At 41.2% G+C, this 18158-nt stretch overlaps 1 protein-coding gene and 1 long non-coding RNA gene across 3 annotated transcripts in view; one reads left to right on the top strand and one right to left on the bottom strand.

Annotated features, from left to right (window-relative positions):
- The window catches only part of VCL (vinculin), a 127480-nt gene that overhangs the window by 9720 nt on the left and 99602 nt on the right, over positions 1 to 18158 (top strand). The gene's annotated exons all lie outside the window — the stretch shown is intronic.
- The window catches only part of LOC131383078 (uncharacterized), an 18490-nt gene continuing 9585 nt past the window's right edge, over positions 9254 to 18158 (bottom strand). The window contains exons 3-4 of the long non-coding RNA XR_009212821.1: positions 10629 to 10675; positions 9254 to 9382 (exon numbers count right to left, since the gene is read on the bottom strand). This is a non-coding gene — a long non-coding RNA (uncharacterized LOC131383078). The remainder of the gene's footprint in view (positions 9383 to 10628; positions 10676 to 18158) is intronic.

Here is an 18158-nt window from a genome sequence, read left to right on the forward strand (position 1 = left end):
ACTCCAGCCTGGGCGACAGAGCCAGACTCCGTCTCAAAAAAAAAAAAAAAAAAAAAAAAATATATATATATATATATATACTATTGAACAGTATACTATTAGTAATCACTTTTTATTATGCTGTGTCTTCATATAGTCTGAAAGAATATTTTTTCTTGTTACAAAATAATGCATTTTTATTGTTGAAAATTTAGAAAATCTATCTTTATTTGCAATCTTCTCTCAGTATTTCTCAGCCTTTTTCATTTCTGTCTACTTGAACTTGATTTACATCATTTTTTCTTGTTACTCCAAACCAAGTTATGTTTCTCTGGGTATAAATACAAATTTAACTATATATAGATGCACCAGCTTTTATCCTTTTCACCATTAAAAAAAAACAAAAACAAAAACAAAACCCATCTCTAGTTCACTTTCCTGCTCATGAATTTTCAAAGCAAGGTGAGGAAACCCACTGTCTTAAAATACCCCAAGACTTTCTCTGCCATTTGGGGAGCTGTGCTCTAGATAGGAAACTGCTGTTTCAGAAAATATGAAATGAAATAACTTCAAGATAATGAACCTCATCCTGAACGAACTTCTGGTCTTAACATACTTATTAAGACATGGGGGCTGGGCACGGTGGCTCACGCCTGTAATCCCAGCACTCTAGGATGCTGAGGCAGGTGGATCACCTGAGGTCAGGAGTTCGAGACCAGCCTGGCCAATATGGCGAAACCACGTCTCTACTAAAAATTCAAAAAATTAGCTGGGCATGGTGACAGTTGCCTGTAATCCCAGCTACTTGGGAGGCTGAGGCAGGAGAATCGTTTGAACCCAGGAGGCAGAGTTTGCAGTGAGCTGCGCCATTGCACTCCAGCGTGGGCAACAAGTGTGAAACTGTCTCAAAAAAAAAAAAAAAAAAAGACATGGGGTCAAAAAACCATTGATTAAATTAAGTATGTGCACTGCATGTATGCAAAGAGGTAGAATGGGATAGAGTGTTAGGTAAAAGGGAACTTGTATAATTGGACATAGGAAATGGGGAACTCACTGCCTTCTTTGAAGTCCCTTGGTAAATCTGTAGAATTTGTGTCGTCATATACTGGATCATCAGTCCTTGGATGATGGATTTCATATCAAATTTTCTTCCCCCTCCCCTCCTTACCCTCCTAGGGTGTCTCCCTTTAGACTGTTGGTTTCTGGAGGGCAAGGACTGGGTTTTATTCTTCATATTATTGGTTCTGTGTTTACCATAGTCCCCTGCTCATGGTAGTTCTTCTCAATTAAGTGTGTTATGTTCTGATATTTAATATACCAGCTAGTCATTTTAGGTTATTTCATGATAATAAGGATAGCTGATTATCTCTTGCCTCCACTGGAAGGCATGATGTTTCTCTTTTCCTGCCCTCAAATGTTGCTATGTACCAAATATTTATACAGTCTCAAAGAGAAACAAAGATTTATAAATGATATTATATTGTGTTGGGTACATATTTTGAACTTTTAGATTCCAAAAAATTCCATGTCATTTCTATCAGAAGTTAGCACACTGGATTGGCCTAAGTGTGGGGTGTGTGTATAGAGGAGAGAGGTGGTGAATCTTAGAACTCAAAATGTTTTACAAATGTTGTTAAGCTGCAGAAAATAGAGTCTTTGGCCCTTAGAGAATTTCCCACTGATAAAATTTCCAGTTGAGTGACTTTTAAGGGGAAAGTGGCTGAATTTCACTGCACTTCTTACCACAGCTGGCCACCATCCAAGTCAAAGTCATTCCTTCTTTTGAAATAAGCTTAAGTTATTCCCATGAGTAAGCTTTCTGTGAAGAAAGAAATGGCACAGTTGTTGGAGTTGAGAGTTGAGGGACCTTTGTTATATAGCTTCCTTGTGTTTCCAGCGTTCTCTTTGTCTTCTCTCCATCCCTGGAGAACTGGCTCATCTTTTATCTACCAGGTGGATAACATGTTTTTATTCTTGCAATTAAAATAGATAAGGATATATGAATAGGCTAGTAAATCTTATATAAGAAAAAATGTAGATCAGCAACACTTAAATTTCTCATTCTGCAATTCTCCCCAAATAGTAAAATTACTTGTCAAACTCCAGCTATGCACATTGCTCGGTGTTGAGATATATAAGATATGGTCTCTGGCCTCAAGTTGCCTAAAACACAGAGAAATCAATAATCTGATAAAAAAGATTTATTCACATTCTCTCCACCAATATAATTGTTGCAGAATTTATATTATTCTTCTTAAAGAGTTGTGTGTTAACTACTACAAATACAGTGGTTTTTATTCTTTGGAGTCATGGAAAAGATGTGAAGTGGTAGTGACGTGGGGGAAGAGTGACACACATACAGTGGGCCAGCAGCAGATCGAGACTGGTATGGTATGAGAGGAGTGAGGAGGTGGTGGGCTACCTAGTTAGGAAGAGACCTTTGAGCATTGGCCTCAGCTGCTTTCTGCTTGTGGCCGCTCAAACTCACTGGGTTTTTGTTTCCTCCAAAGCACAGTGCTTCCTGTTGGCCTTCCTTCTGCCTGATGTACTCTTCTGTACTTCTTTACTTGGATAATTTCTACTAATCCTCAGTTTTCATAGTAAATGTCCATTTTTCAGGGACACTTTCCCTGACTACCTCTAAGCTAGGTTAAGCCCTTCTATCATGTACTTTCTATATTTTTTCCTTATTATGCTTATCACAATTGTAATTAATTATTTGTGTGATTATTCACTGTTTAACATCTCTCCCCACCAGAGCCTCAGGGGCAAATATTGGCTCTGCTGTGTTTGTCTCTGAATTTTTAGTATCCGTCATGGTGCTTGGCATATAGTAGGATCTTGCCTTGTGGAGTAAAGTATTTGTTGAATAAACAAATAGGAAGGCCATTTTCTGCTCTGATCAAAAACTGTTTTAAGCTTCTTTGGAGAAATATATATCAGGCTGTGGTTGAATCTTGGTGAAATTTAACTGCCAATTAGGAAAGTAGCTGTAAATAATTGCTTAACACAGAGCACTGCATGCAAGAGGACCATCTAATTTGTGTTCTCTGAGTGAAAAAAAGTCTAGGCACAGAGTCCTGGGGTGCAGATGGGGATAATCCTGCACAGCCCAGCACAGGATTATACAGAATATGTAAGTGTAAATAAAAAAATAAACATGGATGTAGAATTGTCTATTAGTTTTGACCTTTTGCAAATGAGCAGAATAGCCATCTTTGGCAAAATGCGGTAGTATGAGTTAGCAAATACCAAAGTCACACTTTAGATATAGATACTAGATAAATCAGCATATGATAATCAGCACATGATAAAAATTTGGGGAAGCAGTACGGTAGTATAATGGTTAAGCATTAAACTCCTTATTTTTAAATCCCACTGTTGACACCTTCGAGATAGGTAACATTGGGGAAGTTATTTAATCTCCATTTCTCATGATCCTCCTATGTAAAACAAAGCTAAAGATAGTACCTGGCTCATAATGTTGTTGTGTGGGTTAAATTAGTTCATTAAAATGTTTATAACTATTCCTGACACAGAGCTAAGAGCTTTATGAGTGTTAGATTTTATCATTACTGTATTTTCCCATGATTTTAAGTCATATTTTAAATGTTAGTCTAATGAAAAGGCAGTGTTGACTTAAAAAAAAAAAGTCTAAGCATAGCTTCTAACTTTTATTCAACAAGGCAAAATGCCAATGAAAGCTTTCAGTAGAATTCCATATGTTGTGGAATATACAGTTTTACCAACTGTGGGGAAAATATCACTCACAGTTTTAGGTGCTTGAACCTTTGATTGCCAGTTTCCCATGATTAAAGATAGACATCTAAATTTTTAATTTACAGTTATTTTGTTAGAAGCAATAGTGAGGGAAAAAGTATATATATATTTTCCAATTTGAAGCAAGAATTAGGGTTTAGGATTTAGGGTTTTAACTGAAGCATTCATTGTCTTTTCTTTTCTCTTTTCTTTTCTTTTTTTGGAGACAGGGTCTCATTCTGTCACCCAGGCTGGAGTGCAATGGCTCGATCTCGGCTCACTGCAGCCTCAACCTCCTGAGTTCAGGTGATTCTCCTACATCAGCCTCCCCAGTAGCTAGGACTAGAAGCATGCACAGCCATGCCCGGCTAATTTTTTTGTATTTTTAGCAGCGACGGGGTTTTGCCATGTTGCCCAGGCTGGTCTTGAACTTCTGGACTTAAGCAATCCACCTGCCTCAGCCTCCCAAAGTGCTGGGATTACAGGCATGAGCCACCATGCCCGGCCAGTGTCCTATTTTCTTTAAAAAAAAAAAAAGAAAACAAAACAAAAATCCCAAAGAGGCACCCAGGCCATTCACTGAAATAATAAGATAGAACCAGCTTTCCAGGTAGAGTTGAGAAATATTATGCATTTGTGAAATGCAATTCATCATATTCTGGAACAGCCAATTTAGTTTTGAGACAGGGTCTCACTCTGTTGTTCAGGCTTAAGTACAGTGGTGTGATCTCAGCCCACTGCAACCTCCACCTCCCAGGCTCAAGCCTGCATTAGTCTCCCGAGTAGTTGGGACTACTTGCGTGCACTACCATACCTGGCTAATTTTTGTATTTTTTGTAGAGATGGGGTTTCTGCCATGTTGCCCAAGCTGGTCTTGAACTCCTGGGCTCAAGCGATTCTCCCACCTCAGCCTCCCAGAGTGCTGGGATTACAGGTGTGTCACCATGCCAGCAGTTTATCAAATATTTAATGAGTACATTCTATTCCGGATACTAGACTAACTTAATATCTCTTGCCTGAAAAAAGGGATAGAATCGCTTTCAGATTCCTACCAAATATAGGAGTAATAGAGTTGAAAAGTGAGATTAGGAGACCTTAACTACTAGTTTAGAGGTTAAACTCAGTATTTCTAGTTTTTCAAGAAGTTTTTTGCCATGGGTATTTAATTTCAAAGTCTTAAATTAATTAGCATCTTTACTATTCTCCTGAGTAATAAAAGGATATTAAAACAATTTTTGGCCAGGCCCTGTGGCTCACACCTGTAATCCTAGCACTTTGGGGGGCCGAGGCAGGTAGATCACTTGAGGTCAAGAGTTTGAGACCAGCCTGGCCAACATGGTGAAACCCCATCTCTACTAAAAACACGAAAAATTAGCCGGGCGTGGTGGCTTGCGCTTGTAATCCCAGCTACTCGGGAGGCTGAGGCGGGAGAATCGCTGGAACGTGGGAGGTGGAGGTTGTAGTGCCACTGCACTCCAGCCTGGGTGACAGAGGGAAACTCTGTCTCCAAAAAAAAAATGTTTATATTTCCCACTTGGTAATTAATTCAGTTCTTCCAGTTTGCTAATTCTTGTGTAGTAGTTTCTAATATGCCATTTAATCCCTTCACTGAATTTTTAATTTAAATGACAGTCTTTTCCTTTTTTTCTTTCTTTTTCTTTCTTTTTTTTTTTTTTTTTGAGAGGGAGTCTCACTCTGTTGCCCAGGCTGGAAGGCAGTGGTGCAACCTTGGCTCACTGCAACCTCCGCCTCCCAGGTTCAAGCGATTCTCCTGCCTCAGCCTCCCAAGTATCTGGGATTACAGTCATCCACCACTACATCAGGCTAATTTTTGTAGTTTTAGTAGAGACAGGGTTTTACCATGTTGGTCAGGCTGATCTTGAACTCCTGACCTCAAGTGACCTGCCCACCTTAGCCTCCCAATGTGTTGGGATTATAGGCATGAGCCACTATGCTCAGCCTTTTTTCTTTTTATTATTTGCTTTTGTAAATAATGGGGTCTCCCTGTGTTTCCCAGGCTGGTCTTGAACTCTTGAGCTCAAGGGATCCTCCTGCCTGGGCCTCCCAAAGTCTTGGGATTACAGGCATGGGCCACCACATCCAGCCTAAATGACAGTCTTTTTCCCTTCTATAATTCCCTTTGAATCTTTTTCAAAATCTGCTTCAGTTTTGATAGTCTCTTGTTCTTTTATTATACTTAAAATTGCCATTTCTTGTTGTTCTTGTTTTTCTTGGAGTATAGAAACTATAAACTATAAGAGCTTAATACCAGAGCGAGAATAGCAAGGCACCTTTAAAATCTGGTGAAGGCTGGGTAAGGTGGCTCATGCCTGTAATCCTAGCACTTTAGGAAGCTGAGGCAGGCAGATTGCTTGAGCGTAGAAGTCCAAGACCAGCCTGGGCAACATGACGAAACTCCTTTTCTACAAAAAGTACAAAAATTAACTAGGCATGGTGGTGTACGCCCGTTAGTCCCAGCTACTTGGGAGACTGAGGTGGGAGGATTGCTTGAGCTGGATATTGTGCCACTGCCCTCTAGCTTGGGCAACAGAGCAAGACTCTGTCTCAAAAAGAAAAAAAAAATCTGGTAAAATGTCAGGATAATCTTATTGTTTTGAGACTGCAGGAGTCTCTCACTCTTTTTTAATTTTGGTAAAATGTACATAATGTTAGTTTTACAGTTTTTACCATTTTTAAGTGTATAGATCTGTGGCATTAAGTACATTCACATTGTTATGCAACCATTACCATCACATACCTCCAGAACCTTTTTATTTTCCCCAACTAAACTCCCCATTTCTCATTCCTCCTAGCCCAGCAACCACCATTCTTTCTGTCTCTGTGAATTTGACTACTCTGTGTAAGTGGAATCATACAGTGTTTGTAAATACTGTATAACATACAGTATGTGATATGCTCTATATAATGGAAATCATATAGTATTTGTCCTTTTGTGATTGGCTTATTTCGCTTAGAATAATGTCTTCAAGGTTCATCCAAGTTGTAGCATGTGTCAGAATTTCCTTCCTTTTTAAGGCTGAATTATATTCCATTGTATGTGCATACCACATTTGTTTACCCATTCATCCATTGATGGACATTTGGATTGCTTCCACCTTTTGGCTATTGTGAATAATGCTGCTATAATGCTGCTATTTCATCATACGTTTAATACCTTAAGAGGCCTGAACTCTGTCTCTGAAGGGTGTAAGCTGCTGCTGCTTCTTTTTCTTTTTCTTTCTTTCTTTTTTTTTTTTTTGAGACAGGGTCTGGTTTTGTTGCCCAGGCTGGAGTGCAGGGGCATGATCTCAGCTCACTACAACTTCAGCCTCCCAGGCTCAAGCCATCCTCCCACCTCAGCCTCCCAAGTAGCTGGGACTACTACAGGTGCATGCCACCATGTCTGGCTAATTTTTGTATGTGTGTGTGTGTGTGTGTGTGTGTGTGTGTGTGTGTGTGTGTATATATACACACATATATTTATAGAATGGGGTTTTACCATGTTGCTCAGGCTGGTCTTGAACTCCTGGGCTCATGTGATCTACCCGCCTTGGCCTCCCAAAGTGCTAGGATTACAGATGTAAGCCACGTGCCCAGCTGGAATGTAAGCTTCTGATGGACTTGGGCTAGGACTGTGAACTTAGCCTCTGATGCCAAGGACAAACATGGAATGAAAGCAGGCCAAAGGCCCTTTTGCATAATATGGCAGTAAGGCAGGAAGGGAAGTTCATTCCACTTTAGAGAGGCAGTGTTTGAAGCATGAGGAAGTTTGCCAGCCAGAGAAAATGGGAATACCTTCTGTGCAGAGTGAATACAAAGATACAAGGATGTGAATGTGCAGTTAGGGAATGGGGAAGCTTTAGTAATGAGACTGTTAAGGTGGATTGTGTCCCTTGTGAAGGGACTCAGATGACATAAATCAGTTAAAAAAAAACAAAACTAACTTCAGTTTTTGAATAGGTATAGGATTCACCTGGTTCAAAATTTAAAAGGTAAAGGTATACAGTGAAAAGTCTCCCTTTCCCCCTTGAACTCCAGCCACCCAGTTTCCCTCCTCATAGGAAACTGATGCACTTAAGAAACCCAATGTCTTGGATATGCTTCTAGAGATAGTTTGTGCACAATCTGGCAGTAACTAGTCCCCTTTCATACAAATGAAGACCTGTTATGCTGTCTTGTCCTGTTTCTTGATTTTTTTTTTTCATCCTTTGCATGTTTTGGGGAACATTTCTTGTTTGTATCTACAGAACTTTCTCTTCTTTTGACAGTTAAATAATAGTCCCTTGATGGTTGTAGATAATTTATTAAACTAGACTCTTATGGAAGGATCTTTGGTTATTTGTGATCTGTTGCTGTTTCAGACAATATGGTAAAGAATGACACAAATATGTCATTTTATGTATGTGCAAGTATATTTACAGGATAATTCCTAGAAGAGGAACATACTAAGAGTTGGATGTTAGAAAACAGAGAAATCTTTTATTATTATTATTTTTACTTTATTTTACTTTAAGTTCTGGGATACACGTGCAGAACGTGCTGGTTTGTTACATAGGTATACATGTGCCATGCTAGTTTGCTGCACCTATCAACTCATCATCTAGGTTTTAAGCCCCACAAGCATTAGGTATTTGTCCTAATGCTCTCCCTCCCCTTGTCCCCCATCCCCCTACAGGCCCCGGTGTGTGATGTACCCCTCCCGAAACAGAGGTGTTTAAGCTGATGTATAAAATTTTGGTAAAATAATCCTGGTAGCAGTGAGGAAGATAGATTGGAGCGCTGGTGAGACACTGGGGTTGGAGAGCCATCCATTCAAGCAAGAGGAGTAAGAGCTGCCTTCAGGCAGTGGTAGGAGTTCAGATAGAGAAAAGACACATCTGCAGCATGTGTAGAATACAAGAGGGAGAGGAAGAAAAAAAAAGATCAATTCTAGAGATAGACTCATTATTACTTAATTTATATTTGGATTCATAGTGTTCTCGATTTTGAAAATGAATCAGTAAAGTAAATGTTTTAAAAATAACTAATTGGCCCGGCGTGGTGGCTCACGCCTGTAATCCCAGCACTTTAGGAGGTTGAGATGGTCAGATCACCTGAGGTCAGGAGTTCGAGACCAGCCTGGCCAAAATGGTGAAACCCTGTCTCTACTAAAAATACAAAAATTGGACGGGCCTGGTGGCGGATGCCTGTAATCGCAGCTACTCAGGAGGCTGAGGCTGGAGAATCGCTTGAACCCAGGAGGTGGAAGTTGCAGTGAGCCGAGATTATGACATTGCACTCCAACCTGGGCAACAAGAATGAAACTCTGTCTCAAAAAAAAAAAAATTACTAATTTATTTTCAGGGGAGCACTATGGTTATTATCTCTATTTTACAGGTAAGGAAACTAAGGCTGAGAGAATTTGAGTAACTTGTCCAGAGCCAGTAATTGGTGGTGTCGGAGTGCAAATATTTTAATTATGCAAATGAGCTTACTTTGAGACGCAGGGCAGAAAACCTAGAATTCTTATTAAATCTAAAAGATCTCATCAATGATTTTATTGAAGTTGAATATGAAAGAAGTCATGCCTTAACCTTTTTGATCTCACTTGGAAAAAGAAAAACTAAATACAATAGCTGGTAGCATGGATCCACCTAGAGAGATGCTGTAAGAAAACACAATCTAGTTGAAATGAGAGCTCAAAGGATGGCGCATAAGGAAAGGGCTTGAATTCAGGAATGCCAATGTTTTTTAATGACTCTGATATGTATTCCAAGCTGGGAGGGACAGATATCTATGCTGGTAAGACATTAAGAAAAAACAGGGTCAATCACTTGATGTCTCATGCCTATAATCCCAACACCTTGGGAGACCGAGATGGGTGGATCACTTGAGCTCAGGAGTTTGAGAGCAGCCTGGGCAACATGGCGAAACCCTGTCTCTACAAAAAATATAAAAATTAGGTGGGCATGGTGGTGCACACCTGTAGTCCCAGCGACTCAGGAGGCTGAGGCAGAAGGGTCACTTGAGCCCTGGAGATTGAGGCTGCAGTGAACCATGATCGCCCCACTGCATTCTGACCTGGGCAACAGAGCAAGACCTTGTCTCAAAAAAAAAAAGAGAGAGAGAGGGATAAAACAGTAGGGTAATCTGTTTATGATATATGTGTGGAAGAGTACATACTCTCGGTGGCAGGATTGAATGGTAGGATTTCAGGTTAAAGAATTGTTTTAATGAAAAACTTTTTCTTACCATTGTGGCTTTTACCGTAACAATGAACATGTGCCACTTTGGAAATAAGAGAAATAAGTTCCGTATTTCCCCCTCATCTTTTTGTTGTTGTTGTTTTTGTTTTTTTTTGAGACGGAGTCTCGCTCTGTCCCCCAGGCTGGAGTGCAGTGGTGCGATCTCGGCTCACTGCAAGCTCCGCCTCCTGGGTTCACGCCATTCTCCTGCCTCAGCCTCTCCGAGTAGCTGGGACTACAGGCACCCGCCACCACGCCCGGCTAATTTTTTTTTTTTGTATTTTTAGTAGAGACGGGGTTTCACCGTGGTCTCGATCTCCTGACCTCGTGATCCGCCCGCCTCGGCCTCCCAAAGTGCTAGGATTACAAGCGTGAGCCACCGCACCCGGCCTTGTTGTTATTGTTTGTACTCTTCCACTGCCTGGAGTTGCCCTTCCTCTCTCGTTAGAATGGGCCCAGTGCAGATGTCATTCTCTTCATGAAGCTCTTCCCAGGCTGCTCAGTTGAAATAAATCTCTCCCTTTGCTGTGTTCCTAAAATATTTGACTATGGTTGTTATCATGAATTGGAACTAATTGTGTTTGTGTCTGTTTCCGCCCCTCCTTTCTCTGACCCCCCCTACCCAGCTTCCAAATTTGAGTCCATAGAATGAGAGTAGTTACATACTTTAATGTTGAATTGGTTGCATTTTCAGCACTGCAGTTTTTTTTTCCCTGTCAGAACAAGAAAGGATAGATAAAAATTCTGAGTCATAGAAGAATGACTTAAAACTTCTGAAGGCAGTGATGTATCTATGTAAGCCATATGAATACTCTTTCCTAATTTGGGAAGTCTCTGGAGTAAAAAGGGCCATAAATAAATAAGCCATCTCTGAAACTACTATACCTATTACATCTGTAAAACCAAAACATGATTGCCACATTTCAACTGACATATACCAGAAGACTCTGTCTCTGAACTGGAAGCTCCAACTTGGGCTGTTCTAAAGCTTCCGTAAAAAGGCAAATTCCTCAATTAGTAGGCTGAAGTTATATACTATAATGATGGCACTAGAGAATGAGAATGCAAAAATCTCCTTTTTTCTCCTTCTTTCTAGAAATTGAAACTTTTACTTGTTCTTGCCAGATAAATTAAACCATTCCTCTTTTTTTTTCCAACGAATGTTCTGTTGATCTTTCCTTTCATATCTTTTTTCTTCTTTTCGTTTCTCAAAGCAACCAGTCTGGATTAGGCTGATTGTTATCTTCTAATCTCTCCTTCCTTTCCATTACTGCCAAGTAAATCTTTCTTAAGTATAGCTCTGATCTCAAAAGGTTCTTGCTCGGAAACCTATGCCTTGTCCCCATTGTCTTCCAGATTAATTTAAATTCCTTATTCTAGCTCTTCAGGGCTATCACATCCCTAGCCCCTTTCTGATTTTATTATTTCTCTATGGAGAGCAGAAGTCAGCAAACTATAGCCTGTGTTTTTAACTGTCGAGGAGCTAAGAATAGTGTTTACATTTAAAAATACTTGGGAAAAAACCAGAATATGAATATTTTGAGACACAGAAGTTATTCAAAATTAAAACTTCAGGCCAGGCACGGTGGCTCACACCTGTAATCCCAGCACTTTGGGAGGCTGAGGTGGGTGGATCACCTGAGGTCAGTTCAAGACCAGCCTGGTCAACATGGTGAAACCCCATCTCTACTAAAAATACAAAAATTAGCCAGACATGGTGGCATGCACCTGTAGTTCCAGCTACTCCGGAGGCTAAGGCAGGAGAATTGCTTGAATCCAGGAGACAGCAGTTGCAGTGAGCCAAGATTACGCCATTGCACTCCAGCTTGGGCGACAGAGCGAGACTCCGTCTCAAGAAAAAATAAAATACAATAAAAATAAATTAATAAATAAAACTTCAGTGTCCATAACGTCTTTTTTTTTTTTTTTTGAGACGGCGTTTAGTTCTTGTTGCCCAGGCTAGAGTGAATGACACACTCTCGGCTCACTGCAACCTCCGCCTCCCAGGTTCAAGCAATTCTCCTGCCTCAGCCTCTCTAGTAGCTGGGATTACAGGTGTGTGCCACCACACCTGGCTAATTTTTTTTGTATTTTTAGTAGAGACGGGGTTTCGCCCTGTTGGCCAGGCTGGTCTTAAACTCCTGACCCCAGGTGATCCACCTGCTTCAGCCTCCCAAAGTACTGGGATTAAAGATGTGAGCCACCGTGCCTGGCCCACATTGTCTCTAGATCTCCAGGGACTCTCTGCTGTTACATATCTTCCACTTAAACTCTTAGTTTCAGATGGTTTTCATTTATGAACCAAATATAGACTTGTGTTGTTCTTTAATAAATCGTTAGAAGTGAACTTGATATTTATTGAGGAATGAAGATAAAAGGATTGTAGCTTAGTGTGTAGGTGCTTTGCCGGCACTGTCTTTAATGCAGTTATGCATAATGAGGTTTCAACAAAAGGCTGCATATGTGATGATGGTACCATAAGATAATAATATATTTTCACTATACTTTTTCTATGTTTAGGTACACCAATACTTAAAATTGTGTTACAGTTGCCTACAGTATTCAGAACAGTAACACGCTATACAGGTTTGTAGCCTAGGAGCAGTGGCTATGCCATAAAGCCTTGGCATGTAGTAGGCTATACCGTCTAGGTTTGTGTAAGTATACTCTATGATGTTCACACAATGCCAAATTGTCTAAAAGCACATTTCTCAGAACATATCCCTGTCATTAAGCAATGCATGACTGTACTTAAAACAGTAACGAGCTGGATAAACCAATGAACTCTCTAGTATACTGTAATTCTCTCAATTCTGACTAATTCTGATTATTCCTTTTGCCTAACTGGGAATAAGTTATCTGAGATGGTATAGCCTAATTTACTAATGAATTTGGTTGTCTGTGGCAACTGTTCAATATCTACACTGCAGTATTGATGTTTTATATTGGTAAGCAAGTGAAACAAAAGGAAATGAAGTTAACATTTCTATAAAAGTCTTTTTCTTGTTTTAGACCAAAGGCTGTGTCTAATCTATTAATGTTCTATGAAGAGCAGTGATGAAATACAATCTGCAAAAGGCACAAACACAAATAGTATTGCTGGAGCTGGTTTACAGCTTATTTTCTATCAATACATCTCAGCCAGCACACTCTGGAAGTGCTGCAGCTGTTCTCTTCTTTCACTTTTCAGCAACTTTAGAACTGAGTCCATACCTAGCTCATATGTAGTCACACTAAATTGTGTTTGCAGTAGTTGAAAAGGAAAGATAAAAACATTAAGAAAAAAAAGCCTAAAGGTATAACTTTGGAAGTATAGATATCATAAAGGTTACTCTTTTCTATGAGCATTTTAATTGGAAGTCTTGCCATTTGACACATGAATATTATAAAACTTGTAATATTCTGCCTGTGGCTGCCTGTGAGAGATGTGTTTGTAGCTTGAGCAAAGGAATAGAGTGATTTTGCTTGTAGCCTTAATTTAATGGGTCAGAATGTTTATTATGGCCTGGAGCCAAATTCAATTACTATATTGTAAAAGTGACTGAATAATCTCCAATTAGCAAGCAGGATGGTAAACGTTAGTAAATGCATTTAAAGATTTTTGCCGGCTGGGCGCAGTGGTTCACGCCTGTAATCCCAGCATTTTGGGAGGCCAAGGTGGGAGGATCACCTGAGGTCAGGAGTTCGAGACCAGCCTGGCCAATGTGGTGAAAACCTGTCTCTACTAAAAATACAAAAATTAGCCGGGCGTGGTGGTGGGCGCCTGTAGTACCAGGTACTCGGGAGGCTGAGGCAGGAGAATCGCTTGAACTCGGGAGGCCGAGGTTGCAGTGAGCTGAGATTGCGCCATTGCACTCCAGGCGACGAGCACCGTGACACTCCGTCTCAAAAAAAAAAAAAAAAAGACTTTTGCCATTGTGTTACCATTTCAAGTTTTCATCACACCTGTAATTTAAAAAAAATGGAGGGGTCTACATTGTTGGTCAGTACTGGTTCAATTTTAAAAGTTACTTAAGTCCGGGCTGACTCAGTTGATCATGCCTAAGCAAATAACAGTTAAGGAGCTGAAGCCCTAGTTAAGCCTAACTGATCCTGGCTGTGGAAACCTTCCAGGTTCTGGGAGGAACCAGGACAGTGGGACATCAGTTGCTTAGACTGCATCTTTTTTTTTTTTTTTGAGAAGGAGTCTTGCTCTTTCACCCAGGCTGGAGTGCAGTGGCGGGATCTCAGCTCACTGCAGGCTCCGCCCCCCGGGGTTCATGCCATTCTCCTGCCTCAGCCTCCCGCGTAGCTGGGACTACAGGTGCCCGCCACCTCGCCCGGCTAATTTTTTGTATTTTTAGTAGAGACGGGGTTTCACCGTGTTAGCCAGGATGGTCTCGATCTCCTGACCTCGTGATCCGTCCGCCCACCTCGGCCTCCCAAAGTGCTGGGATTACAGGCGTGAGCCACCGCGCCCGGCCTAGACTGCATCTTGATGGTTTATATGTGCCCATTGTGTACTTGAAGTTTTTCTTGTCCTTCTTGCCATCTGATAGTGCTGTAGAGTTATAGAATCACACAATATAACAGCCAAAAGTATTAGACATCATTGAATCCCACTCTCTTATTTATTTTTTGAGGCAAAGTCTTGCTCTGTCACCCAGGCATGGCACGATCTCAGCTCACTGCAACCTCTGCCTCCTGGGTTCAAGCGATTCTCTTGTCGCAGCCTCCCAAGTAGCTGGGATTATAGGTGTGCACCACCACGCCTGGCTAATTTTTTGTATTTTTAGTAGAGACGGGGTTTCACCATGTTGGCCTGGCTGGTTCAAACTCCTGACCTCAGGTGATCCGCCCACCTCAGCGTCCCAAAATGCTGGGAATACAGGCGTAGCCACGGTGCCCGGCCCCACTCTTCTTATTTTAAAAAGACAAAGTATGGCTGGGTATGGTGGCTCACGCCTGTAATCTTAGCACTTTGGGAGGCCGAGGTGGGAGGATTGCTTGAGGCCAGGAGTTTGAGACCAGCCTAGGCAACATGATGAAACCCCACCTCTACTGAAAATACAAAAATTAGCCGAGGGTGGTGGTGTGCGTCTATAGTTCCAGCTATTCGGGAGGCTGAAGTGGGAGGGTTGATTGAGCTCGGAAGGTCAAGGTTGCAGTGAGCTGAGATCACCCCACTGTAGTCCAGCCTGGGTGACTGAGCACAACCCTGTCAAAAAAAAAGAAAGGGAAGGGACGGGGAGGGGAAGGGGAAAGAAAGAAAGAAGGGAGGGACAGAGAGAGGGAGGAAGGAAGGAAGGAAGGAAGGGTGCAATATAGTGGTTTAGGATTAGATTATAGGTGTGCTGAGGTCATCATCACTATTTGAGTGATAATTGAAGCAATGTCACTTATCTCGGGTAATACCTGAGGTTCATTGCTGGAAATCAAGGATGTGAACACACCAGAGTGAGGTTAAGAGTGGAAGTTTAGTAGGCAAAAGAAAGAGAAGAGCTCTCAGCCCAGAGAGGGATGCTGGAGAAAAATGGGTTGCCAGTTCCATAATGAAATGCAGGGAGTTTTATAAATGAGCTTGAGGAGGCAGTGTCTGATTTACATAGGGCCCAAAAGATTGGTCGGACTAGGTGTACCATTTACATGGCATGCAAAGAAGCTGGCCGTCCCACCCTAATCTTTTGTTATGCAGATGGTTCTCTATCTGGCCTGCATCACGTTGCCTGTTCCTTTATTGTACACCTGGTTGAAAAAGAAAAGGGAAGATGGAGCCTCCATGTTGAACATGCCTGGCCCCTAGGTAGCCTTTTCCTATTGGCATAGCTGCTGGCATTCACCCATGCAAACTTCTAGTATGCTTTTCTATGTCTGCACCTCGATTTTTCAGGGTGGTCTTTGTTAGAAAAGAAATGATTTGGGGGATGCTTTTTATTAAAGGGGAAACCTTGCCGAGAACTCTTTTACCCTCACTAACTGCCTAAATAATTTCTTTCTAGCTTCTGCATCAATATTAGGCAAATTGACAAACTTCTCTGTGACTCTGTTCCTCATCTGTAGCATGGGATAGTAAATGGAACCTACCGCATGGGGGAGTTGTAAAGATTTAATGAGGTCATAAAGAGCTCCTGACTTACAGCATGTGCTCAATGAAAAATAATTTTCTTTTTGAAGAAAACTGAAATCACGAATATTGCAATGGCAGAGAGAAGGAAAAAGGCACTAATGTTTATTTAGCCCTTGTTATCTACCAGGCCCTATTCTAGGTGATTTACATATGTATTACATCATTTAGCTCTGAGAGAGATGTTACTTTTTCCATTTTACTGATAAGGAGACTGAGGCTCAAAGAGTTTAAGTTACTTGCCAGAGGACACAGATCTGGTAATAGCAGTGTGAGGTGAGATTCAGATTGCTGCATTCCAAAGCCCCAGTTCTTTTTCCACTATTCCATTACCTTCCAAGATGAGGAGTACGACCTCATTTTCCTAACATAAAAATGGGTTGCATTTCAAAAATTCGTTTACAAGTTGGTTGTTTGGAGTTACTTTTCCATGGAGACAATGTTACATGGTTACGTGCCCAGGCTTATCTGCAAAAGCTATAATGTAACTGAAATTCTGCACATTTGTGAACTGAAACTATTAAGGAAAAAAATGCATTTGCAGTTCTAGCTATAAGCAGAAAAAGAAAAAATAAGAATGCATTTTAAATTCTGTGGAATGAGAAAAGCACGTTCGGTTAGAGGGCAGTGAGGGAGAAGATGGGGACTGTTTTGATTCTGGTGGGGCTCTGGGATACTTTCATGGACTAGGTATTCACACATTTTTCCTTTTAAAAAATAATTACATATGGAGAGATAGGACAGGTGGTAGTGTTGACCTAATTTCTGTTGGCAATATTTAGCTTTCCTTTTTAAATATATTTACCCATTTTTTTTACCATTAATGACGTGGGAGCCCAGCTAGTCACCCTCATACAGTCATAGAGTATTAAAGTTTATAGATGTCATGCCTGTAATCCCAGCACTTTGGGAGGCCGAGGTAGGTGAATCATTTGAGGTCAGGAGTTCAAGACTAGCCTGGCCAACATGGTGAAACACCGCCTCTACTAAAAATACAAAAATTAGACAGGTGTCGGCCGGGCGCGGTGGCTCACGCCTGTAATCCCAGCACTTTGGGAGGCCGAGACGGGCGGATCATGAGGTCAGGAGATCGAGACCATCCTGGCTAAGAGAGTGAAACCCCGTCTCTACTAAAAATACAAAAAATTAGCCAGGCGAGATGGCGGGCGCCTGTAGTCCCAGCTACTCCGGAGGCTGAGGCAGGAGAATGGCGTGAACCCCGGGGGGCGGAGCCTGCAGTGAGCCGAGATCGCGCCACTGCACTCCAGCCTGGGCGACAGCGAGACTCTGCCTCAAAAAAAAAAAAAAAAAATTAGACAGGTGTGGTTGGCGGGCGCCTGTAGTCCCAGCTACTCAGGAGACTGAGGCAGAAGAATCGCTTGAACCCGGGGGGCGGAGGTTGCAGCCACTGCACTCCAGCCTGGGCGACAGAGCGAGACTGTCTCAAAAAAAATAAATAAATAAATAAAGTTTATGGATGTGTTGAAGAAAGAATGAAGATAAAAGAATGTTTTCCTGAGTGAATTATATAGGAATTTGAAAGAATTGAGGAGCTAAAGAGCATGTGTGCACAGATATGAAAATGATGAAATTAAATTTTCATTTCATCTTAAATCTTCATCATTTTACTTCAGTTGGCACTTAATTTCTGAGCATATGCTATGTGCCAGTTACCATGTGTCATGGCTATGAGGGAAAAAAACAGTCGCAGACCCTTAGTCACAAATTTGCAAAAGGATTTGCATTGTACTTGAAGCATCTACTAGAGATTATATTCAGATCATCCAATGATGTTTTCCTCTTCATCAGTATTTATGAATTTGTAAAGGTTACTTAATTATAACTAGTGGGAATAAGACTGAGGTTTTTTTTGTTTGTTTTTGTTTTTTAAGACAGGATCTCCCCCTGTTGCCCAGGCCAGAGTGCAGTGGTGCAATCATAGCTTACTACAGCCTCGATCTCCTCGGCTCAAGTGATTCTCCTGCGTCACCCTCCCAAGTAGCTAGGACTACAGACAAGAGCCACCACACCCAGTTAATTTTTTATTTTTTTTACTTTTTGTAGAGACAGGGTCTTGCTATGTTGCCCAGGCT

This window comes from Hylobates moloch, unplaced genomic scaffold (assembly GCF_009828535.3).
Source record: "Hylobates moloch isolate HMO894 unplaced genomic scaffold, HMol_V3 SCAFFOLD_3, whole genome shotgun sequence".
In the NCBI taxonomy this organism is placed as follows: Eukaryota; Metazoa; Chordata; class Mammalia; order Primates; family Hylobatidae; genus Hylobates; species Hylobates moloch.